General features: G+C 36.2%; 1 pseudogene; it reads right to left on the minus strand.

The window, feature by feature from the left end:
• LOC106801294 (small ribosomal subunit protein uS2 pseudogene) overlaps window positions 1-21,377 on the minus strand; it is a 59,721-nt pseudogene extending 38,344 nt beyond the window's left edge.
• Window positions 21,378-26,346: the final 4,969 nt, after the last annotated feature.

Raw genomic sequence — 26,346 nt, forward strand, 5'->3', positions numbered from 1 at the left:
TGCTGAGGAAGATTGGCCCTGAGCTAACATCTGTGCCCATCTTCCTCTACGCTACATGGGACGCCGCTACAGCATGGCTTGACAAGCGGCGCATTGGTGCACAGCTGGGATCCGAACCTGCGAACCCCAGGCTGCCGAAACGGAGTGCATGCACTTAACTGCTGCGCCACTGGGCTGGCCCCCAAATAATATTATTTTTTATATATCATTGAATGACTATATGCCAAACACTATTCTCGGCTCTGAGGTTATATTACTGATCAAAAATAAAAATTGCCTGTTCTTATGAAGTTTGCATCCTTGTGGAGAGAGGCAACAATAAAAACTGAGAAACGGAGATGGTAAGTGCTATGAAGGTGGTGGTAAATGCTATGCAAAAGAATAAAGCAGGTTACAGGGAGAGAGACCCATGGTATGTGTCTAGGGTGATGGGAGGAATTGATATTTTATAACGATGTCAGGGTTGTTTGCTTTAAAAGGTGGCATTTGAATAGAGACACAACTCAAATCCCTTCTTAGCTGATTACCTCTGACTATTCTCAAGGGAGTTTGCTAACACTGATAGGTTTTAATATTTTTAAAACAAGAAAAGATATGAGTGTTTTTTGTTTATTTGCTTCATACTACTGAAGAAAGAGAATATTGACAAGATTATGCTCTGCTTTTGCAGTTAGTGTTGCATAGAGTGGAACCCTAAAGGATAGGAAGGGTTGTGGTACCGTCCAGGAGAACAATAAAAGAATCTGAGACCTCAAAGATCCTGAAAAGAAGGGAGCCAGCTAGCTTAAGCCTGAATCTGAGATGAGGTTTTGGGTCTTGGATGTTAGCTATATTATGGCCCAATAATATCTAAAACAGAGTTCATCTTTCACTGCCGTGCCAATCTTCTGTTTTGATGTTATATTGCTTTATACCAAATCTCTCAAACTAGAACCCACACTCAACTTCCATCTTATTGTCTCTCACCTCCCTTACGCACACAGTCAGTCACCAATTCCCATCCATCGTCTTATAGAACTATCTACAAAATATGCCCACTGCTTCCTGTTTCTTAGGCGTGGCCTTCATCCAGGCCTCTAAAATTTCCATCTTGAATTATTGCCACATCTTCCCAACTAGTCTCCCTGATACCAATCCTTTTTTATCCCAGACCATACCCTGCTACCAAAGCTATCTTCTTAAATAGACAAAGCTGATTTTTCTATACACTGACTTAAAATCCTCTGAAGGCTCTTCATTGTCTCATGTGGTGATTCCAAACATGGGCTGTGGTGCTGATCAGACTTGGATTTGAATATTTTTACCATTCCATGCTTTATTTCTCTTATTTTTCACCATAACATCTCATGATCCGGAAAACTCTTACCCTTCCTCCAAGACCTAGTTCAAATGTCACCATTGAGGAGGAAGGGAAATACTTCCTACACATGTTGACTCTTTCCATGTGGAAGGATCTCTACAAGCATGACTTTTTGTGCTCTCCTTACTTTTCTTCTTAAGAGAGGTGGAAAGACTCTCAGATTGGCGAGTTTGGGAGGAAGAACTGGGTGTGCATGGTTCTGCTCCCTCATCTCACTTTCTTCTTGGGAGCTGGCCTATATAGAGGACATGTTTTCTCCTCTTCTTTCTGCCCTGTGGTGAAAGAGACTACTCTCATCTTCCTAATTCTGAGACTCAGTATTCCTAAGCCCATTGTTACTGCATATATAAGGCACCTGGCATAGATTAGGTGCTCAATAAATGATTGTTAAACAGATATTGAATGAATAATAAAAGTGAAATTGGTTCTCCATCAACCTGCAGAACTCTGACAAAGAAAAGCAGTATTTTGGTGTACCTCTTTTGAGTTCCATAGGTCAACTACTTGAGGAAGGCTTCACCAGCATCTTCAGAAAGTGTAAATTCCTCTTTGGTGGACCTTGACTGTCTGTACATTAAAAATCACCTTGTGGTGCTTGCAAAATTCCTTATAAATTCCTGGGTGCACCCTCGAGATTATGATCCAGTAGGTTTGAAGTCTAGGCCAAGAAGTGATCATTTTAATAAGTACCACAGAAGATTTTTCAAATGCAATTTGGCTGCTGTCTTGAGGTTCTTAAATAATTTAGTTTATATTTTATTACTGTGTTTTATTTATTCACACACCCGTTTTCCCCAGTAATTATGAACTCATTTGGGGTATTTGTCTCAGCATTTTAAACACATAACACAGAACCTAGAACCTGGTAGCTAGTCAATACATATTTGTTGAATAAATGTTAGTTGATGAAGACACACATGAGGCCTTTGCTTCCTCTTTTATTTATAAAGCCAGCATTTTGGGGTATTCAAAAAGAACACAACGAAGACATCTTTATTCCATTAAATGAGCTCACCATTAGCTTATGAACAGTCCAAAATTCATGTGTTTTTCAAACTGTGTAGCTTTTAGCATATTTTTTTTAAAAAAAACCAAATGTCTCTTTTCCATGCATAATTCATAATTCTACACTAAACTGTCACAAAGTCTTTCTTTAAAAAGCATAATAAAACGGTAAGTCATTAAAAATTCCTTCTATATATAATGCATTTTCTTTATTTTATCCTGAGGGTTTGGCCATATGATAAACACATCAAGTGTTCTCAGCTCTCCTAGCTTTCACTTGCATATATTTTTCATCTGACCACAACAGCATGTTTGCTAGGCAACAGAAAGAGGAAAATCTTTCAAAACATAAATCCATGAATTCCCCTCAAGAGAGGAAAAGGCAATATTTGCTGCATTACTTAGGGAGTGATAGGAAAGAGAAAAAAAAGTCAGATCAACTTCTTCACAGCTGTGCTGCAGTATTCAAGGCCACACCTGGACTGGGCAAAACTTCTCTGATTATAAACCTTTGGCTAAAAGGAAAAGTTGTTGCCTGAAAAAGCAGACTATGTCTTTGGGGATTCCTTTTGGCTATTTCAGTATTTAACAGATGTACTAGCTTAAGTTTTATATTCTGAAAATAGCATGGAGCATGTAGGAACAGTACATTTCTTCTTGAAAATTTCCACAGTGAATTTAGGTTTTTAAAATGTATTTAGGAATTGGCAATGTATCAGCTAGAAACATCTCCCTAAATCTCTTCATTTTGTCCTAAAGTGTAATTTTTTATTGTGTAGGTGTGTTATGAGTGTTGTATTTGTACGTTTTAATTACAAAACTGATAGAATTTTACAGATGTTTTACTGTCACGGGTTGGGATACACACACATTCTTTTTAAATCTGAATTATCAAATGGCAAACATTTATTGTAATAACCTGCCTCATTTACATATAAGGTATACCCTGAGGAGAAACATGCACACAGACATTCTTGGATTTCTTAAACTAAGTCATCATACCAATGGAAAAATAATAATGTCTTCCTTATTTTATCATTTTAATACAACTGGTAAATATTTTGTGGCACAGTATTCATAGTAAATACTGCTAAGATAAAGTTAAGCAATACACGAACTACCTTCCTTCCATAAACATGCATTGTGTACATATGAAATTTAAATGTAATTTTAATCAAAATATTCCAGTGGCATAGGAGTAACAGACATGTGTTATAGTAAATGCTATTTGAATGGGTTTGAGTTAAGTTATGGCAACTGTTCTTATATCCAATGGTAATATTAGGAACTTTCATTACAGCCACAGTGATTTCCCTGAGAATTATTTTATAAAGATAAGCATTACATTTTAAAAAGTCACCCAGGAAGAAGTACCAAAGTACTTGTACTTATATTGCCAATATTGTCAATTATATTGTCAATTAGTTTGCCCTGGAACTTAAGGTAAAAAAGAATATCTGTTGAACTGGTGAAAAACTGTACTATTTTGAATTTTTATTAATAGTAATGACTGAATAAAAATTCGCTAAAGATTTGGGGCTGTGTCAGTATAATAATTAATAACTTTAATTAGAATGAGGACTATTTAAAAGCTTAATAGGTAGGCTTTCTAGATCATTAAAGCATTTCTTTTAGTTCTTCAAGTAGATTTATTTTGGTGGTCACACAAAATATAAAAAAAAAATAGCAGTCGTAAACTGATTTTACAGGGTTCATACAAATAATGTGTAGAGAGAAGTTTTGGTAAATAATTGTAAACACAGGTACCATTTATTGAGGAATAAGGAACATGTAATAAAAATTCTTGACTATTAACCCTGTTGGGCAGTACCTGAGATATAATTGTGTTGATTGTTGGTGTTATCTCAAAGTAGGATTTTATTAAAGTAGGCTGCTAGGGAATCAGAACATTTATTTATTGATTTAGAGCATTTCCCAAAGTTCTGTAGTATTAAGTGACATTTTCCACAATTTATAAAATCACTCTTTTCATTGATTATCTTTTTTTTTTTTTTTGTGAGGAAGATCAGCCCTGATCTAACATCCATGCCAATCCTCCTCTTTTTGCTGAGGAAGACCAGCCCTGAGCTAACATCCATGCCCATCTTCCTCCACTTTATGTGGGACACCATCACAGAATGGCCTGGCAAGTGGTGCGTCGGAGCGCACCCGGGATCCAAACCTGGGCCGCCAGCAGCGTGCACTTAACCACTACACCACGGGGCCTGCCCCACTCATTTATTACCTTGTATGCCTTTCATTAAATTATTGACGGTGAAAACAACTTTAGTAAGGAAATTAGAAGACTTGAGTTTATGTGCTGATTTTACCACTAGCCAGATATTGAATCTTTAGAAATAAAGATGAGAAGGATCCAGTCATGTAAAGACTTGGGTAAGAGCTTTCCCTGCAGAGGCAAGAGAAAATGTCAAGAGCTGTGTGAATGAACTCAAACCAAGAAACAACGAGAAGTCCAGTATTGGTGAACAAAAGGGAGGCGGCAGTAGAGAGAAGTATTTGGGGGCAGATAATGTTAGGTATTGATGAAGAGTTGGATTTTATTTTAGATTAAAAAAGCCACTGTAAAGTTTAAATAAGAGGCTGATGTGATTTAATTCATCTAGCAAAAAGAATAATATGGTGACTGTGCGGAGAGGACTATTTTGTGCTACATGTTGTGGCCAAATTTTATGTATTTGTGGATATGGATATGAATATGTATATACATATCTATATATGATGAGAAATCAAATGAATTGATGAATGATTGAATTAAATCTTATTTGATGAATCAAAATGGTTTGTAAAAATTTCTCTCTACTAATTGAAAAATACATCAATAGAAATCTATTTGAATAACAAGGGCATTCAATGAAAATCTAGATGTTGTATGTATAGGAAGATGATGTGAGGTACTAATTGATACCTGGAGGTTGGATATCACTGGAACCAGGAACTAGCGACAATAGGAGGCCATGCTGCTCCTAGGTGTGAAGGGGCAAGGGGAGGGAGCAATGTTTTTAGAGCTGAGTGAGAGCTGGTCCCTGGTAGAGGGGGTCCTGGTAAGGAGATATAGAAATGGAGAAACATTTCTCTGTCCAACCATTAACACCAAAACCCAGTGGAAGCAACATAGGAAGCAATATCCCAACCTCTGTTTCTTCCTACTCCTCTCATCTACTGCTATTGCCTCCCATTGGCTGAACCTAATTCAATGTCTGAAGGTGAGGGAAGCTGGATGCTACAGTCTGTGGAGGTCAGCTTCGCAGGGCACAGAGCAGGGCAGACAAGAGAGGAGTTGGATTTCGGTGGACAAAAGGAGGTGAACCACGCACATTGGTTTACACAGTTAATTCTCAAAACAACATTATGTAGTAGGTACTGTTACTATCTCTTACAAGTGAGAAATAACCCTATTTCAGAAACCATAGAAAGGTTGGCTAACTTGCCAGAGTAAGTGTTCAAGCAAAGGTTTAAGCCCAGGTGGTCCATCTCTAGGGCAACTGTTAAGAACAATGTTTCCCATTTCTCTAAGATTGAGGTCAAAGAAGGTTCACTGCTAGGCTTGAGACTCATCATACCTCTTAGGGATGAGAGAGGCCTCACTGGTTTGGCAGCATTTACCATCTAGAGATATGAGGGGACGGCAGCCTTTTGGGGTATTTTCGTGTTTGGGAATAGGAGTTATTCTTTAGCTCCCAATTGAAAGATCCCAAGAAAATCACTTCTAAACTATGTAATAAGAAGAGACTGACATCTCTTTTCCAGTTGAATGACTACTGAGCTACTGACATTGCTGATCTGACTCGTGCTGTCAGACCCTTGAGGATAGGGCAGTGCACCTTGATAGAGTGAGTCAGGGCCTGCCCCTCCTTTAAATTCCTGATTCCTTAGATGTACAGAAGATAAATCATGCCCAGTCACAGAAAAACTACATATTGAATACCACAGACAAAGATGCTTAGACATAAGAAGTATTCATATGGTGCCCAAAACTGGGCATCAGTTACAAGTTGTGGCCTCATCTTGCCAGGGACCACCAATGCTTAAGGAAGCTGCTTGTTATTGAGTTCATTAGTGAGGTGTGTTGAGGCCAACCTGTCCACCCCGGCTCCATGGGTAAGAAGTCAATCAGCAGTGATGACCGACAGAGTGGAGATTACTATTTCACCAATAGCAAAAATGTAAGATGCTTTTGTTCTCTTGAATTGAGCATGAGATTAAAGTTTTTAAATGAAGAGGACTAAATCCAAATAACTAGAATAAACCTGTTTTAAAATCAGAAGTTATAAAATTGAGCTATTGGGTCTCCAAGGAAGTCTTCTATTCAGCAGAAAAGGTGATTTGATGGAGCATTGCTGGTAAACATTATTGGAAAAGAAGATAATTTCATGTTTATATCTGAATGAGTGATACATACTTTGATTTTAGATTATACACAGTTCTACGTCACATGATATTCTTTTGGGAGCAAGGCGATGCGTGAATAAATAAGGTCTAGTTTCTAGTATGTGTAGGTTGTTTTTGTTATATGCTTTAAATAAAATTATTTTTTGTAACTGGTTACTAATTTAGATTTACTTCAGAGGAGTGCTTGTTCTACTGATGTTTTTTAAGCCTATTGAATGTAGTTAGTGGTATGTTTTTAAACTACCCAAACTCGAAGTGTGAAAGCCGTACTCATCCTCGCCAGCGTTGCTCCATTCCCTCATCTTCTTTTCTAATCTCTTTTTATATTCCTTAAGTGACTAAAGCATTTAGACCTAAGCCTGGTACAGAGTAACTAAATAGTAATAGAGTGGCAATAGTGGTAGTAGTCATTATAAAAGTTGTTATTAACACTATTTACTGTATCTACCAAGCAGGAAATTTGTGTGCTTCACTCATTCCTCTCATGTGTTAAGTTTATAGCCATTCCACATCTTCTGCCTTATATTATCTGTCATCATATACCTGTGATTGAATCTCACTGGATGAGACTGGCCTTTCTTCTCTACCCACTGTCATTGAGTTAATTTGGGCCCACATCATCTCATCTTTGTACAAGTACCACCCAAGCAAGAGGACATCTATTCTGGACTGTACTCTTTACAGGAACACCCTCTGGCCCTCTCCTAGCCAAGCCTCCATGCATGAGAAGTCTGTGGAGCCAAGGGGAATTGCTTCCTAGGCTTGTGTCCCTCACTCTAGACTACACTCCAGGAATCCAGGACTTTTCAAGGACCTCTTCCCTGGTCCTGTCTTCCAGGGGGTTGAGTGGGGACTCATAGGACTGGGTTATGGCCAATGGTTCTTTGGTCTCTGGATGTTATGGGGGTGGGTGGTAGTGGTAGTGGATGGCTTTTTTTCTGAGATCCCTGGTGGTGAAGGGGAGAGCTGGAGGACAGAACAGAAGAGGAGCACAGGTCAGGGCCTCCATTTATAACCTTGCCTTATCCCACAAATGTTAGCAGCATGTCTGTCTGGATCAATTAATCCCTTCCTAATAAGCCCTCCTCTCTCTAGTCTCTTGCCACACACTTTTTTCTCTAGTTTAACACTTTCTGGTAGCTTCTCATTAGTCACAGGAGTAGTCTAACCTTCTTGGCAAGACATATAAGGCCTTTATGTCCCAGGTTCATCTTTTGGCCTCATTCTGCATCTCAATCTCCAGATACCCCACTTTCCATCTCTCCTGAGTGTCTTATAGTTTTCCATACACATTGTGTATGTGTATTTTCATACACATTCCATATGCACATACATCTCTATGGAAAAACTACATGATTTTCCACTTCCTGGAAGTCCTGTCCCATCTCTCCCATTGTTCATTTTTTCCATTTCTTTGATTTAAATCTATCACTCTGGTCCTTTACCTTGTTAGTGGAGATGGAGTATGCCTCTGCAGCATTTCTTATGCTTTATGAACTTAGGGATAATTATAAGTTACTATCTTAATTAATATTCACTAGTTTATTTGTCAGAATTGACAGTTATAAGGAATTATTTCTATGTAAATAGTATGTAAAATAGGTTTTTTGATAAAAGAAAATATTTGGTCAGACTTTTTATTTTGCTTTGGTCAACTGCATACTAAAGATCTCAACACTAAAAGTGGTTGTTATTCTCGGTCAAATTGAAGCTGTAAGGCCAGGAGTTTCTTTAGCCTTGGATCTTAAATAGAAATCTTTTATTGTGAGGTGGACACAGTAAAATCCAGAGACACCCACACATTATTTTCATGTGCAGTCTGTGATTATCTGGACACAACTGTATGAGTAAAATAATCCACCAAGTTCTTAACATGCAAAATTTGAGAGAGTTTTAGTATAGGAATAGATAGGTCCCCATTTCATAAAGTTTTTGAGGAAAAATATGCAAGAAAGCAATTATTAATTAATGGAGACATTAATCTACCTTCTTTTACAGAGTTTTAAAATTTCTGGGAAGCTCGGCAATACCTATGAGACAACTGAACTTTGCACTAGATGTTGTATGAAGCACTCTGCATAATATTTGATTATTTCATTTAATCATCATTAATTAGGACGGTATTATCCCCATGCTACAGTTTGGGAAGTGGTTACTGGGAGAAATTAAGTAACCTGTTCAAAGTCACATAGTTAGTACAAGATTCAAAGATATTTTATATCACTAAGAATGCCTACTCGGAACCATTATATTATAAATCTTAGACTGTGTGTAGTCATGCTACATGTAAGCTACAAAGAAGTATATGGAATGCTGAGAAATGGTTAAAGAGATCTGCTGAATATCTTTGAGCTACATCAGGCTTAAAAAAAGACGGAACATCTGCCATTTTCTCTCTGAAAGCTTTTGGTATATCTTAAAATAGCAATAAAGTTAAGGATGCTTCCTGGGGATTAAGGATGGGCTAGAATTAAAGGCCAAATGCTTTCAACAACTCCTCCTAATCAAAGATAATCCTCAGGAAATGCCTTGTATCCTCATCATCATTGTTTAATTGAAAGTTCCTTACTGAATTTACTACCTGAATCTACTACCTCTGTAAGCTTTTGTTAATTATTAATACAGAGGCCTCAGTAATAAATAGCCTTTCTCTGCGACTTAATATCCAAGTATTCTTCCCACTCCCAAACACATGTTCCTGGAGAAAAAAATTACTTAATGCTAAAACACTTTATAAAATGTATATATTAATTTATTATTTAATTGTAAAATATGACAATATTAATTTGGTATTTAAAGCCAAATGTGATTTAAACTCTCCCTACCTCCATCCTATAAATGACATCCTTGCCTCGTATAATCACAATATTAATTTTCAAGTCATCTTGAATCAAATCACTTCCCATATATAATCTTATTTATAACTGTAAGGAAAAAGCTAAAAGAGGGCAACCAAGGCAATTTACTTTTACTCCTTGGAGAAATGAAAATCCTGATGACTACTGAATGATTTGCTCTCATTTGAACACTGACTGAAAATTCCCTGGATGAGGAATGGGAACGCTTTATTTTCAAACTATAGGCAGTCAGGTTTTTCTTTCAGTCTCTTAGCAGCTGAATTTCCTCTTGGAATTTTAAAATGTAAGGCCATCTTTAAGTTGTTTCCTTTGCAACTTGGCCTCATGTGAGAAATGCTAACACAAGGAAAGCTGTATACGTATATGGTTTGTTGCTTCAGAGTATTATTTTTAGTGCCTGCCTTTTATATATATTCTTTAAAAAATGTAGACTGTAATCCCTTCTAGTGAATCCTAGGAGTAGATAAATAATGAGGGGAAGCTCAGGAAATGTCAGAGGAAGGTGCATCCTGGGAGTGTGTTAGTCCATCACTTTCAGGAAGTGACAATCTAGTCCTCTGTCAAGTTGGTCTGTTCAGGCCTTCTCAATGGGGCAAGCTTCCTCCGATTCAAGCCTCTGTAAGTAGTTATGGCTTAAATAGGAGTGGCTCTCCTAGGCTTCAAACTCCCCTTCTAGGAAAAGGTTTCCATCATTCACCATTTCCTACAATTGTTATACCTCAAGCTGAAAAAGCTGTGCCTAGCTGGGAAAAGGCGGGATTCTGGAACTCTCCTTTTCCTGTCTATCACCTGAATTTAAGCCAGAGGGAGGAGAAAGGGCTATAGCACATCATGACATCTCCACTGAAAATGGAATTTTACAAAAAAGTTTTAGAAACTTACAGCTAATTTCTGAATGGGTGCTTTAATTTGCGTGGATGTAGAACCAACTAGGGAATGTAATATTTCCAAAGTTCAGTTTATATTTTTCTTGAAATGTCCTACACCCCACCCCATCTTTTACATATCACAGCATTCTAAGTTATTTTACTTGAAAATGATTAAATAGAGCTGGAGAGGAATCACATTCTTTATTTTTCCTCTTGGTGTCCTGTTGCCAAATGGAAGCCCTGCTCCATGGCTGTCGAGCTGATGGCAGACAGTGTTCAGTCTGGGTTAGATTGTTCCAGAGACTATTTTCACATTTCTCAGGCATTCTGTGAACTCACTTGTTATTCCTGCAGTATTTATTAGTAAAGTGGAGGTAAAAAAATAAAGAACAGTAGTCTATAAATTCTTCCTAGTGATCTGCTGTCACAGGAAGTTGCACAGGCTACTTTGTAGGCATTTTCAAACCTCTGTCCACCACCTCCTATAAGGAAATCACACCGTCATGTAACTCAAGAGAAAAGGGGTTCTGTTTTCCATCAGTATGAAAATAGTCTTTAAATCAAGGATGACCTTTGATCTAATGCCAATGTAAATGTATAACATCCGTGCCTTTTACCCAGTATAAAAATAGAAAATGACATAAAATTAAAGATTTTATTATCACAGCAAGTAGGGAGTTACTCTTGTATTTTTTCATCAACAATTTTCACACGTAGGTAAAACTTTAAGGGTTGTATTCTTACGTTCATAGCATCTACTACATAGCCCATTAAACAAAGCTGACCCACAAGTAACAACTGGATGTTATATGTAAAATTCTAGCAAAGTAAACTTCCTAGAATTTTGATGCCTCTTTTTTAAAATGGAAGAAAAAAAATCCTTCTTTCTGACGTGTTCATCCACTCAATATTGAGTAAATTAGACAGAATTATCAGTAATGCAAAAATATCAGAGGGAAACATAAACTTACTTATATTCTAGGTAGTTCTTGATTGTCTTCTTTTAGTTAAACATGGAAACAAAACTAATGAATACTTAATAGAAGTATTTAATTTTTTTTTGCCTTTTCCCCTCTCCCATCTCCATTTTCTTGATGTTTCACAGAGGATTTTTAAAAAATATGTCATTTGCCATTTTTCTTGTTTGCTTTCTTTCTTTGTAAAATGAAACTGTTTTTCTGCACAGAGTTACTTTGTTTAAACCATTCTGGAGGGAACTTCGGCAGCTGTGATGTGATTCTAATATTCAATGGCCCCTTTCTGGAAGTTTCTTTAGCCACCAAGGAGATCCTCCAGAATAACCTCCGAGACTGCCGCCCCTGCTCTGCTGAGGCAGCGGCCAGCAGGGCGCACTGGCTTTCTTGGCTTTTGCTTTATTTTTCAGGATATTTCCTGGCCTCATTGTGATCACTTTTTCATTGTCAGCCAGCTCGTGAACTCTCAGGAACAGACATCCTCACAAACAAAATGACATTATGAAAAACAGACCCCAGATATTGGCACATGAGCAAAACAGATGGGGATTTGGGAAAGAAAAAAAAAAAAGAGGGAAAAAACTTCTTTGGAAAGATTGGCATGGCTCTGCTATATACAAGATGTTGCTCCATTCTCTGCCATCCAAAGCAATACAAATTTTAACTTAAACAAAAGAATTCTAATGTATTTACATTAAAAGAGAACATATTGCATTACTTGATAGAAGGAATTCAATTGTAGGATTTTAAAGAAGTTGCTTGGCAAATCTCTGGGTTACTGGTAATGAACTTATATTTAAGAATTTCAGAAGCTCAGTAAATTTAAACAATTGAACCAAAATTTGTAGATTTTGTTTTATGTAATATTAAATATTTATTTTGATTAAAATCCTTAGTCTTCCTAATTAACCCAAATTCAAAATAATGATTGATTAAAAAATTGTGAAATAAGGACTTTTTTTCTAACATTGAGATCTAACATTTATTGAAAATTTACAATGGATTCAGCACTCTATTAAAGAAAATCAGCGTTATTTCATTTAAGACTCACAATAACCCTATAATGAAGATAATTTTATCACCTCATTTTTAAAAAATGAAGAAACTGGGGATTAGGCGAGTTGGCCTAGCTCTCACAGCTAGCGTGTGGTGGAGCTGGGCCTGGACACCTCGCAGTCTCATTCCAGAGCCATTGCTCTTAGCTACTACACCCTACTAACTAACTCTCCTTCCTTTCAATCATTCTTGTTGTCCGTGGTTCTCAACTGTGGTTACACACTAAATAATCTGGAGAGTTAAAAAAAAAAACATCTAATGTCTAGACCTCACCACAGAGCAATTAAATCAGAATTTCTGTAGTGGAGAGATTTCGTCTAGGCATTAGTAATTTTTAAAAGTTTCGTGGGTTATTCTGAATTGCAGTTAAGATCCAGAACCACTGTTCTAAACCAACAATGTTCCAGGCGGTGAGATTACAAGATGAAAATGATCAAGTTCCTTCCCTCATAGGCGAGTCTATTAGTTTCCTATCGCTGGTATAACAAATTACCACAAACTTGATGGCTTAAAACAACAGAAGTTTATTTTCTCACAGTTTTGGAGGCCAGAATTCCAAAATTAAGGTTACAGCAGGGCCATGCTCCCTCCAGAGGCTCTAGGGGAGAATCCATTCCTTGTCTCTTCTGGTTTCTGGTGGCTGCCAGCGTTCCTTGGCTTGTGTCTAAACATGTGATTGTATTTAGGGCCTACTTGGATAATCCAGGATAATCCCCCCATCCCAAGATCCGAATTTAATCACATCTGCAAAGATCCTTTTTCCAAATAAGGTAACATTTACAAGTTCCAAGGATTAAGACCTGATATCTTTGGGTGACCATTATTCAACCTACTATAAGGAGTCAAACAACTGAAGGTAGAATTCAAATACAAATAAAAAATGCTATGAAGAAGGGAGATCTTGACAATGATCTTCACAATGGGTCCAGAGAAATTATGGAGATAAAGGGAAGCCAACACTTTAACTTAAGGTTTTTTAGGCCATTCATATGACATTCTCTTAAATATAGCTTGCTCTGTATATGTAAAGGCCAGTCTTTAAGTGACCGTCACTTTTCAGATTTAACTTTTAAAACAGTGGATCTCCAATTTTGTTATGAATCAGGATTACTCGGGGAACTTACTAAAATATAGATTTGCTGGTGACTATTTCAGAATCTTTGAAGGTGGGGCCAGGACTTCTGCTTTTGTGAGTTCCCTCAATGATTCTGATGGAAAACAAAGTTCAAATTTCTTGAAAAGTTGTATTTCTTATTTCAAAAATGTATTTTTTTTTATTGTGATATTTTGAATTTTTCCAAAAATCTTGACTTGTAGAGAACAGCTTTACACTTGGAATTTGAAATTTCTATCATCAGCCTGCTATTGGTGGAAACAAAATCTGGATAAGATAACAGGAGAGAAGAAAAGACATTTGACTCTGAAATTTATACAATGTTATAAACCAATGTTACTGCAATAAACAAAACAAAACAACACAAAACAACAACAAAAAAAGAAAAGACATTTGATTCTTTTATGGGTACTTAATTTAATGGTCTGGAGAAGAGGGTGAGGATATGTATAAATGTATGACATTGCTTATGAAGTATCCTTTTTTTCTTCTTAGAGTTAATGATATTCAAATTTTTGATAAATTCTTTAGCTCTTAAAAATTAATAATCCTTAAGAAAGAATATAGGTATATTATAGAATGTTAGTATAAATACTTCCTCCAGGCTAAACAAGATATATTTATACCTTTGTATTTGTTTATTATGCAAACTTTTTATTTTTAACAAAAATGCCATTCTAATAGAAGATCTCTGGGAATTTCTAGACATATTGCCCCAGCTGTTGTGAACATTTGGAATTGCCTAGTAACTGACAATAGATTTCCCTGCTACAAATGTGACTAATGGTGTAAAACTGTCCTACTTCTTATGAAGTTCATCTTCAGTTCAAACGTGAAGACCACAGGTTTTGGAGAAAAATAGTATGGCTCTGCAACTTGTCAGCTAGGTGACCTTGAGCAACTTCCTTATCCTTATCTCTAATATAGGGTTAATATTACATATTCATAGAATTTTTGGAAGGGTTAAATGATAACACATACTTAAAGTCTATAGCACAGAACCTAACATGGATTAGGTTCTTTAAAAAAGTTATTTGTCAGCTGCAGAAAAGGCCGGTGGCTAGAGGATTACAGGAAAGACATTACAAGTTCTAAAGATGTTCATTTCTTACTGAAATTCTTAGCGTCTCACAGAAGCTTAGAGGCCTCCAAGCAGATATCAACACAGCTGAGATAATGATTATAACCAGGCCCTAAATAGAGAAGATCAGAAGAATGAGTCATTGGTTCTATAAAGGTTTACTTCTTGATGAATTTAGACTCAATTTGACTTTGTTCTGCATAGAAAGCCCAAGTATACACTATGTACTCTTCCTTACTGAATTTCAGTGATGTAAATATTTTTGTTCAACTCTTCATGGTTGTTTTGAATGCTAAATTCATGCTCTAAGGCATGAGTTAGGATCTAAATTTAGTCACAATCATGGACATACAGAATATAACATGCTTTCAATTTTATTATCTATGTCATCCAAAAGCACTCATTGTAGCAGATTTAATTTTATTTTTCAAGTAAATAGATTTGATCAGCAAAATCAAATGATCTTGGAAAAATCAACTTTATAAACATACAAATGAACCTTAACTGTGCTAAAAGCATTTTATTTCCTGAGAATTATTGAACAATGTCTTCAGGCAAAGTTAAATAAATTCACTACAAAATATTGCATCTACTCTTTTTCAATTTACACAAGGCTATATATTCTTATGGAAAAATGATACTATTTTAATATATTTCATTTCAAGACTTATTAGTTCATAAACTTTATTCTGTACTACTTACGTTTCAAAGTCTTAAGCATAGAGAAGAAAATTGAATGTTCTACTAGGGGAGATATTTAAGCATCTAAACTTTAATTTTTTGTGTGTGAGGAAGGTTCACCCTGAGCTAACATCTGTGCCAATCCTCCTCTATTTTGTGTTTGGGATACCTCCACAGCACGGCTGATGAATGAAGTAGGTCTGTGCCTGAGATCCTAACCCACAAATCTGGGCCACTGAAGCAGAGTGTGGAACTTGAACCACTCGGCCATGGGGCTGGCCCCTAAACTTTAATTTTATTGTTAAATACATAGGTTTAGGCATTTCTTCAGGAAAAAAAAAAAGAAAGAAAAGAAAGGTATAGATTTATAAGTGAAGGCACCAAATTCTCTCTGGAAGGGAAACTTCAGAAGGGTTAGAAGAGGCTCAAATATATGTAGCAGGATCTAAACCTCCATGCTTAAATACAGTAGCATATTTTAACAAGTGTTAAAGCATGGGGAAAAGTTCAAGGGTAATGGTCAGTTAGTTAATGTTCACAGTCAAGTTCTGAACCACAAATCCAGTTAATATGTATGGAACTGATTGTATGATAAACAATAAGTCAGTTGTAAGCCACAGAAACGTGTGCTTTAGGTGTAATGTGACAAGCAAAGCTAAGAAGAACAGATTTGCTGTGACACCAAATGTAAATAACCTAAAATGCTACAAGACACTGACGACAGCCCCTTAGTTCCTGAAAGGACACTCTGTGTTTAACAATTTAAAAATATCGTCTCTAAAGGCCAGTTAGCTCAGTTGGTTAGAGCATGGTGCTAAAAAAATATCTTCTCACCCAGAGAGGTTATTGTGATTAGCCCACTTAATAACAATACTTTTATTAACAATGAGTATTTATTATCTTAACAAGCACACTGATAGATATTTCATATTTATTCTCTCACTTAATCCTTGCAATAATTATCAGATATTCTATTATCCCTATTTTAAAGCTCTTTAAACTGAGTCACAAAAAAATTAAATAACTTGCCCAGGTTCACTCACTGGAAGTGACAGAATCAGGATTCAGTCACAAATACTTCTGACTCGGGATCATGCTCTTAACTACTTTCGTCTATTACCTCTCTTTTTTCTTAATTTCCTCAATTTGTAACATTTGTCCGAACAGACTTACTTTCATCATATTTTTATATGAATATATATAACTGCGATCTCACTTTTCTCTTTAAATTTCACCTCTATCTCTCTTCCATTTCTACTTCATTTGCCTTAAAACTTCTTTCATGTTTGTCCACTTTTCCACTGTTATTAGGCTATAGGAAATATCATATATACATAGACATTAATAATTATTTAATGATAGTTATGAAAGTGGAGCCCTGAAGGACAAATACATGGGTTTTCAATATATGAAACATAAATGTATAAAACTAAGAAAAAATGACTAATTTACTGTATTACTTTTATAAGTATGGCTGAGGCATGGAGGGGATTTGATTAATAGCTGTTTGGTTAAAAGAACAGTAAGCAAAAATTTAGAAAGTAATATAAATGAACACGGAAAAAATTCTACAAACCATTAAGAATATCGTGGGAATAAAATGAAAGATTGGAAAAGATGGCAAAGAGAAAATATGATACATTTTCAGCTAAAAATTAGCTGAAAATTTGCCAACTTCTAACCTAGCCTAATCCTAGGTTTATTGATCCAATACGCAAATGGAGAAATACAGTGTGATAATAAACATATCAGAAAAGGTTAAATTTTATAAGAAAACAAAGAAATTACTATCAAAACAAGATTCTAGTTATCTTCTATCAAATACACAAAAATTAAAGTAAATGATAATATCTAGTTATGAAAGTATTTAAAGAAAATAAATATTAAAAAGCTCACTCCTACTTTCTGAAGGAAATATTATTGGCATAAATGAAGGGGCAAAGCAGTAATACATATCTGTAGGGGAGGAGAGAACTCTGCTCTTCCTTCTTTGGGTCTCTGGCTAGGCCTAAGAATTAAATTGACATAAGGCAGACTAACAGGAGAAAAGCATACAAATGTTATTAAATTTTTACATGTACACGGCAGCCTTCACAAGAGAATGAAGACCTGAAGAAGTGACCAGAGCAGAGAAGCTTTTGTACCTTATAGACAACTTTAATAATTCTGCTTGCTCCCCCTTGCATCTCTGCCATGGCAGTGAGAAGAGCACGCCCAGGCTAGTCTACTGGTCCCTCCGAAGCAGAGCAAATCACCCCAGCTGAACTCACCCTAGATCCAAAGACCTTCAGCTGACCTTAGCAGAGTGAGAGAGCTAAGATGAGGTCAACAGAGCTGTCCAGCCTTAAGCCGCTGAACTCTGAGATACTCCAGAAATAAATGTTCACTGAGTTCCTCAGTGGTTTGTTACATATCAAAAGCTAAAGCTTATAGACACATTTTAATAAGAAAAATATCCATGCATTGCATTCAAGCATGACAAAGCATATTTGGGGCATAAAGGAAATAATTAACTGTGGTTATTCTGGCTTTATGAATATGGGCAATTTTAATTTTTTCTTCACACGTATGTATGTTTTAAAATATCTATACAATAAGCATGTATTATTTGCCATAAGCAGAATTTTAAATAGAAATGATAATAGATAATAAAGTTATTTATCTTCTTCCATTTTAAAGAGAATAAATTGCTGTTGAAACTTTCTTATTAATCCAAATAAAGTTTTTTCCTTAGGAAATAAGAAATGATTCCAGAAAAGTGATAGAAATAAAAGTATGTGAATCAACTATTCAGTATTATAATCTTTGGATTTAGTGGCTTTTACTGATTGGATTATGGGCACATAAAAATCTCAAGGTAATGCTACATATAGTTTAAAAATAGACTTTAGTTTACTCTTTCTGTTTCCTAGCCAAAATGCAAGTAGTGTGTTTTCTGCCATTAAAAACTTTATCCAACTTTTTCATGGCTAAAAGATAATTTTCCCAGGGATATTCTCTTAGAAAAAGTTGAAATAATGTTTTAAATGCTTCTGTGATACTTGCTGAATGATATTTGAGGCAAATCAGAACCTCTTTGCTTCTGATCTAAAACAGGCGAGATTAGTTCATCCATAGCTTTAAAAATTACCCTGGGAGATTTTTAGGTTTTGTGGTGTTATTTTCACAAATGACTGTTTCAAAGTCTGAGAAAATTTGCAAGTTATATTTCATATTTCTCTTTCCCTCAATCCTCACATCCAATCCATCAGTAAGTCCTGAAACTTTTTTGCACCTCCACTTTTATCATTATATTGTCAAAGTATAATTTTTAAACTTAGAAACATGACTGTATTACAAATATCAGTTGAGCATGTGCCAAACATTTATTTAAATCAAGGAGGGAATTGGCAGGAAGGTAAAGCTGGTTGAAGGAGCATTTGAAGAGAGTTTGATATAGTCTGTTAAGAAAGGCATGCTGAAATAAGTTTGCAAATTTAGGGACAAAACTGGTTAATATCCAACAGGGCAATAAAATTACAACCTTTGAGATTACCTTTCTTCTGGGAAGAAATTATTTACATCTCTAATGGGAAACTACAAGTCAACGTGTAACTTCACGGATTCTTAGCCTTAATCAACAGTAAATAGCATAGCAGACAAAAGTACATACTCTAGGAAGTTAAATTATTCCTGGGTAATCCTGTCAAATAATGCCCCAGTCTGACACTGAAATTACATGTAGGTATTCTATTGATTTAATAGCCGTTTCGAACAATTTTTCTTAACATTTCCCCCTTGGGATCATAAGTAATCTCCAAAGAATATTCTTCATCAAAAAAGGCTGGTCTTCTTGTGTTTTGACCTGATTAACTTACATAGGTTAGTAAAAGACATTAATTAAACATAGAAGCTTGTCTATAGTATAGTCAGCCAGTTTAGAGCCATTCAGTTTTCAGCAACTCGTTGCCAGAGAATTAACTTCTTTCTAGAGAATGTAAAAGGAAAACATTAAAAGTAACAAGAATATATCAAAATAAATTGTGTTGGATAAAATATGCCCACAAATTCTTTTCTGCTTTTTCCATCAAGTCTTATTTCCTCTTTTTAAACTTGGTTTGGTCTTGTAACTTTCTTTAATCAATAAAATTCAGCAGAAATGGGTGTTGTATGTCTTTTCACTACTGGATCACATTAGAATCACATCTAACACATCCATCTCAATAAATATCTGCTGCATAAATGAATGAAAACTTGAAGAAATTTGTCTTGACACTATTTGTCCAGTTGACAAATGAATTGTCAAGACATGTAATTTTTACTGAAAGGAGACGATGTGTTTTACCTTTATACTAAGGCGGTTCCTACATAAACTTCTGGAGTGAGCAGTTTGTCTTTATCCTCCCTTCTTTCTGAGGCAGGCTCTCTCCCAGTTCAGAATTCTTGTGTTGCCTGTTCTCACATCATGGCAGCAGCCCATGTTGAGTTCTTTACTAGTAATGTCCCATTATCTTTCTAAATACCTTTCTTATTTTTATTCAAACCTCTTGAAGTCTCTGCCAAGGCATGATGGGTAATGAGTTAATCAAATAAACCAATCTCTGCCTCAATATTAGCTATGTAAGAGGAAGCACAGAATAAAGACCATGGGGTTTGAAGTCAGACTCAGAAAGACTCTGTTGTCGATCATAACACTACCCTTTGCTTAATAATTGTGTGAATTCAGACTGGTTATTTTATTTCTTGAGCCTCCATTTTCCCATCGGTAAATTAGGGAACATAATCCTACCAAGTGTGGCGGTTGTGAAGAATAATAGGAGCTATGTACACGTCTTTCCTATTATATTGTAAAGGATTAAGTAATTGCAGCTATTGTAAGGAGAGATTTTTTTCCGCCAAATGTCATATTGCCTTTCACTAGATGTTTCCAAAAGAAGTTGAGGTTTTAATGGTGAGAAATGGGAGAGATCTTGGGTTAGGTGCCTTCTTCCTAAACAGTCAGCCATCTCCATCTTCTCCTCTGGGGTGAACACTTCTTACTTTGGGAGAAGAAACTTCAAGGTATAAATGGTGAATTTTCCCATTGTGGTTGACGAATCCTACCCGAGCAATCAGAAGAAATTTTAATTACTCTTCCAAGAATATCTGTAATTTTTGAATCTGCAGTAAATTATAAATTATAATATTTGTAACTATACTTATGGTAGATATTTTACAGTTCTGTTTATATGACATAAAACCTTGATAGAAACTCTCGATGTGATTTTTTTTAAATTGAGCCCTTACCTCTCAAAGAATCTCTTACTACCGTGACAGTTTACGTGTCTAGAAGAGTATTAAATACAGGTTGTGTTTATAGAGCACTCTTTTTTTTTTTTTAACAATAGTTTCTCCTATTCTAGCCAACGATCTGCTTCCCTAGGTTCTTCAGAAATGGAATCTGAACAGGCCACCTTGAGCGTGGTGAAGGTGAAGTGCTGGTTAAGGGGGAATTCAAAGTATGTTGAATTAATGAATAGCAGAACAGGACAGAATATTGTTTGGTCCTTGGGAAAATGTAATTATAAAAATGTTTTTTTCTAATTCCTCAAGTTTGTATTATTTGAAAATGAACTAAAATCCTAGAACCCATTTTAGGTGAGTTGCTTCATCTAGCCTCAGCTCAAGAAGATGTTATCACTGCTTCTTCAATAGCAGATTTAATTGATAGAGACCTATATTCATAATTAGGTTTCCTTTGGTCAAAGTCAGCTTCTGCAAACTATTAGCTAATGAGTTCATCTCCTATTACTGTATTCGACAACTAAGAGCTTAGTTTTGAGGTTAGGTTTTATTTTTTTTTACCTTTTTCTTATAAATTTCAGAACCTGGTTCAGCAGCACATTTGAGGCGCTTGCTATTGGAGTACAGCACAGTCGGCCCTCTGCGTCTGCAGTTGGTTGAACCCGCAGATGCGAAATCCACGGATATGGAGGGCCGACTGTATTCATTGTACTACGCTATTTTATATGTATAAGGGACGCGAGCATCCGCGGATTTTGGTATCCGCAGGGATGCTTGGAACCACTCCCCCGCGGATACTGAGGGACGACTGTGTATTTGCTTCACTTTAGAAACAGTAGTTAAGGCTCTTTTGTTTTCCTGGTTTTTATTTACGGCATTAAAGTTAAGCTTTAGTGAAGAGGTTCTAATTAGTGTTAGAGTGAATATGATCAATGTTGGTACTCAGATCAAACTCACTCTCTTTCTCAATAATTATTTGGAGGAGGCTATGTTATGCTGGAAATCACTTTAACTCATTCCCTCTATTTGGTTTAGGAACAGACTGACATTGTTTAAAAGAGCATACCTTTAGATTACTCAAATTTTCCATGAAACTCAATTTGCTCCATTTAAAAGAGTCAGCCGTTCTACCTTTGTTTTAGCTGTGCTCTGCTATGCTCACTCTGGTGGCAGGAATCACCTTTCAAAGGTCACACAGAGCCAGTAAAAGCCATTCACTCAGTGCCAGTGGTATTCTGGTTCCTCTGTGACCTCTGCCATTATTACTCAGTGCTATATTTTTGAAATCTATTATCCCTCCAGTAGTAGCATAACATGGGGGAGGGGTGGACTATTTCCTTTTTGGCTTTAATGGAATGGATTAAAATTCCTTGGTTCCTGTGTACCTAAAACATATTCTCAGAGGTGTGTCCAACGAAGTCTGCTTTTTAATCACTCAACCAACCCACAGTCTTCGTATATTTACAGCATTTATAGCTTTTTCTCAGTTATTGCTTATAGTTTAATCAAATCTTAAAATTCTTCTTAAACGTTTAGAAAGTTGTTTTGCTTCAATTGTCTTTTAGTAAAGATACTAATACTGTCGTTGATTCTAAAAGTTTTCTGATACTTAAAAGCTTGTCACTACGAAAATCAATCTATGTGAAATTGTTTCTAAAATCAAGCCAAAATGAAAGAAGTAAGCCACTCAGTAGGAGCTCAAGGGGGGCCTCAGGGGAATTTTAGTGTCTTCCTGATTTCCGTTGGCACTCCCCATCCTGCCCTGGACCCCACCCATGCACACACACGTATGCACACAGAGACGACTTCATCCATAAGGACAATTGACATTTCCTTATCTTGTGTAAAATGTTATGCAAAGGCAGCATCAAAGCTAGTCTCCTCATCTCATATCCTTCTTAAGTCTCTTCTATATAAACATGTGGCGACCACCACTGATGTCACCCTCAATTTCCTTGTATGTGTTCTGAAGATACTGAATTAGATGATATATGATTTCTTACATCTTTAAATTTCTATACTAAGTATCTTCACCCGGTGGTATGTCCATATAAATAATGAGATTGAAGAGAGTTAAATAATAAACTATAAAATTTTCTGCAAATTGCATATATTTGTGTAGGAAGTGTAGACTGATATTATTTCAATGGTTTCTCATCATTGGAGTTGGCAGCAGTGTATTCCTAGATGTTAAACACAAATTTAGCACTGATTGCAATGTAATAAATGAAGAAAACACTTTCCTGTAAGGATATCAGTCTCTACTGGAGGAGAAGGGACAAATACAAACAGTGTACATTGGACTTAATGGGATAGCAGACAACTGGGCTGATATGTATAAAACATACTTCTTGTTACATTATAGACACATAATATATATTTGTTAAATTACCTAACATTTTTTTGTCTTGTCAAAATTTTTTTATTGAGATATAATAGATATGTTAGTTTCAAGTGTACGTATAGTGACTTGATATATGTATAGACTGTGAGATGATTGCCACAGAAAGTCTAGTTAACATCCCTCACCACACATAGTTCCAAATTTTTTTCTTGTGATGAGGACTTTTAATATCTACTCTCCTAGCAATTTTCAAATATATATACAGTATTAACTAGAGTCACCATGCACATTACATCCCCAAGCCTTATTTATTTTGTAGCTGGAAATACCTAAAGTTGTTGAAGACGTAGTTTGATTATTCTTTCTGTGTTCCTTATATCAGAAAAATGACATCACTACCTCACTTATTCAAACCAGAACCCTGGACTTCTTGGCTCTCGTCTCCTCATTGCTCCCTTTTATCCTCCATATCCATCCAATCGTCTATTGAACTTGCCCACTTCTTGCCATCCCCACTCCACTACCGTGATTCAGAACACTATTATTTCTCTCCTCAATTACAGCAACAGCTTAGCACAGCTGTACTCTATTCCTTTTGTGCTATTCTACAACTTGCCTTCCAAGCTTCATTCATACTGAAGTTTTTTCAGTTTCTTGAATTCCCTTGTAGTTTATCTTTATGATATTTTTGTACCTGCTCTTTTTTCTGAGCATATTCCTGAATTATCATTTTTAATGTATGAAGATCTTCAGTGATTCTCCTTTTTTATTCCTGATATTGATAATTCATGTTCTTTCTTTTATTTACTTGACTGATTTTGCTAGAGATTTATCAAATGTTTTGGTCTTTTCAGATAACTGGATATTAGTTTTATTAATTTTCTTTCTTGTTTCCAATCTCACTGATTTTGACTCTTACCTTTATTATTTCATTCCTTCTATTTGCTTAGGGTATAATTTGTTCTTTTATTTATGGTTTTTGAAGCCTGCTTATCTTGCTGGAGTTCTCTAGGCCTCTTGAATCTGTGGTTTGTTGTTTTCATTAATTTTTGAAATTCTCAGGCATTATTTTTTAAAAAATTTTTTTCTGTTCTTTTCTCTTTTTTCATTCTGGGATGTCAACTGCACATATGATGTGACACAGTTTTTGGATGCTCTGTTTTATTTTTTGCTCTACTCTTTTTATGTTTGCATTTCTTTGTGTTCTACTATATTCTATTAACATTTACATGAGTACACTTTGAGTAAAGCAGATTGCCATCTGTAATGTGAGTGAACCCCATCCAATCTGTTAAAAACCTTAAGAGAAAAAAGACTGAAGTCCTCTCATGAAGAGGGAATGTTTCTTCCAGACTGCCTTGGGACTCGAGCTACAACATCAGCTCTTCTCTGGGTCTCCAACCTGCCAGCCTGCTCTTCAGATTTAGAACTTGCTGGCCCCCACAACTGCATGAGACAGTTTCTTGAAATCTCTCTCTCTTTCTGTCTCTGATATATGGGTGTGAGGTGTGTGTGTGTGCACATTATCTCCAGTTGGTTCTTTTTCTCTGGAGAACAATAATACAAGACTTCACTCCCACCACCCAGTTACCAAGACAGTGTTGCATGTTTTAGTTGTTTGTTATGGTAGCATCTCATTTCCAGTACCAATTTCTGTTTTATTTATCTATTGCTATGTGACAAACCATCTCAAAATTTAGGAGGTTAAAACAATACCATGTTTTTTTGCTCATGATTCTGTGTGTCAAGAATTTGGGCAGAGCGTAATCTCTGCTCCATGATGTCTGGGAGCTCAGCTGGAGTGGCTCAAATGGCTGGCAGATGGTAGGGATGGTTTGATTGGGGCCATATGTCTGTGGCCTCAGTTCTGAATGTTAGCTGAGTTTCTTGGTTCTCTTCCAGATGAACTCTCAATCTGTCAAACTTGAATTTCTCCACAGCATAGTGGTTTTAGGGTCTTGAGAAGGTTCTAATATACAATCACTGATCAAGACTCTGCTTGCATTATATTTGCTATATTAGTCTACTAGGGCTGCTGTAACAAAATGCCACAGAGTAGGTGGCTTAAACAACAGAAATTTATTTCTCACATTTCTCTGGAGTCTGGAAGTCCAAGATCAAAGTGTTTGCAGGGTTGATTTCTCATGAGGCCTCTCTCCTTGGCTTGCAGATGGCTGACTTCTCACTGTGTCCTTACAAGTTTTCTCTGTGTTCACACATCCCTGGTGTATCTTCCTCTTTTTATAAGGACACCAGTCCTATTGCATTTAGGCCCTTCCCTTATGACCTCATTTAACTTCAATTATCTCCTTAAAGGCCCTTTCTCCATGTACAATCACATTGGGGGTTAGGGCTTCAACCTGTGAATTTTGAGGGGGACACAATTCAATCCATAACATTTGCTGATGTCCCATCGGGCAAAGCAAGTTACACGGCCAAGCCCGGAGTCAACATGCTAAGGTACTACACTGGGGCAGGAACACTGGAGGCATGGTTCCATAGGGGTCTACCAATAGTTTACAAATTGGGAAAAGATATATTTACATCTCAGAGAAACAGCTATTCTCTGACAATCATTTTTTCAAATTTATTTTTCACCTACCTTCTCTTGTGGTCTCCTTTTCTATAACAGAAGTCAGCATGGCATAGGTTATTTACCTTTTTAACTCTTTCACAAAAGTACACATTAGCCTTCTACTCAGAGATCAAAATTGGCCTATCAAACAATTCATATAGAGAGAGGAGAAATGAGGTGGCTAATCGAATATTTAAGGCCAAATTGAAGCTCTGTTGTGGCCATTATAATATTACAGAGATTAAGTAAGTAAGCCCTCATATTTCAATAGCAGAAATTATCCTAAATGGTTTGATCTAATTTTATGTTGGGGAAATTTCAGTAATTCTTGTCAATATCCTAGCCAAAGACTACCAGGAACACATCTGCAGTTGAGCAACTTAGGTTTATTACTCATTACAGTGGGAGAGAATGTACACCATGAGGGACTATGGGGTACCTTGTTAATAGGGTGTTAGAAAGGACTTGCTATAGGATTTGGGCTTTGGCTGAGTGATTTTGGGGAGGGTCCAAGTAATTGGGTGTTTGCTATAGATTGGCTGTTGTCAGAAAGAGGGGACAGTTTTATGATTGGGTTCTAAATAAATCTTTAGGGAGAGTAGACTAGAGTAGAGACTAAAGCAGTGACTGGTAAAGCAATCATATTAGCTGGGAGTGGGGAATGTTTGGAATTTTGTGCTTGGACAATGTTCATGTGTTGTCTGTGTTCAGAAGTGATTATGGAGTTGTCTTGTTTCTGCCTCAATCCATCGTCGTC

Source organism: Ceratotherium simum, chromosome 9, assembly GCF_057802395.1.
Source record: "Ceratotherium simum simum isolate JZ-2026a chromosome 9, ASM5780239v1, whole genome shotgun sequence".
Classification (NCBI taxonomy): Eukaryota; Metazoa; Chordata; class Mammalia; order Perissodactyla; family Rhinocerotidae; genus Ceratotherium; species Ceratotherium simum.